The sequence below is a fragment of the Triticum dicoccoides genome, chromosome 3A (assembly GCF_002162155.2).
Source record: "Triticum dicoccoides isolate Atlit2015 ecotype Zavitan chromosome 3A, WEW_v2.0, whole genome shotgun sequence".
NCBI lineage: Eukaryota > Viridiplantae > Streptophyta > Magnoliopsida > Poales > Poaceae > Triticum > Triticum dicoccoides.
In genome coordinates this window covers 751,497,102-751,497,643 of record NC_041384.1, presented here as the reverse complement: position 1 = coordinate 751,497,643, position 542 = coordinate 751,497,102, and positions in this window count along the sequence as shown.

Sequence of the window (542 nt, the reverse complement as noted above, 5' to 3'; positions counted from 1 at the left end):
AGGGAAGGCGGGGAGAGGGCGAGGGAGAGGGAAGGCGAGGAGAGGGCGAGGGAGGGAGAGGGCGAGGGCGAGGGCGAGCAGTGGGTCAGGGCAGCGGCGACGGCGGCGGTGGATCGAGGGAGAGGGAACTAGCGAGGGGGAGAGGGAAGGGGGGATCGGGCGAAGGGGGAGAGGGAAGGGGGGACCGGGCACAATACTAATGGCGCACCACCCCTCGGTGCGCCATAAGTACATCCATACTAATGGCGCACCTCACCGTGGTGCGCCATTAGTATTTTTTATTTCAACTCGAGCCAACAGGTTATGTACCACCAGAACTGATCCACATCAAGTCCCCTCTACTAGCTTGACTGGTCAGTAGCCAGTTCTCACACTAGGAGGTCCTGGGTTCGACTCCCAGACTCCACAATTTTTTTTAGCATTTAAAAAGCTGTTTGATACTTATTTGTGTTTAAATATGTTCAAACTTGTTTAAATAATAACAGTAATATTTTTTTATAAGACAGTAGCATTTAAAAAGCTGTTTGATACTTATTTTTTCA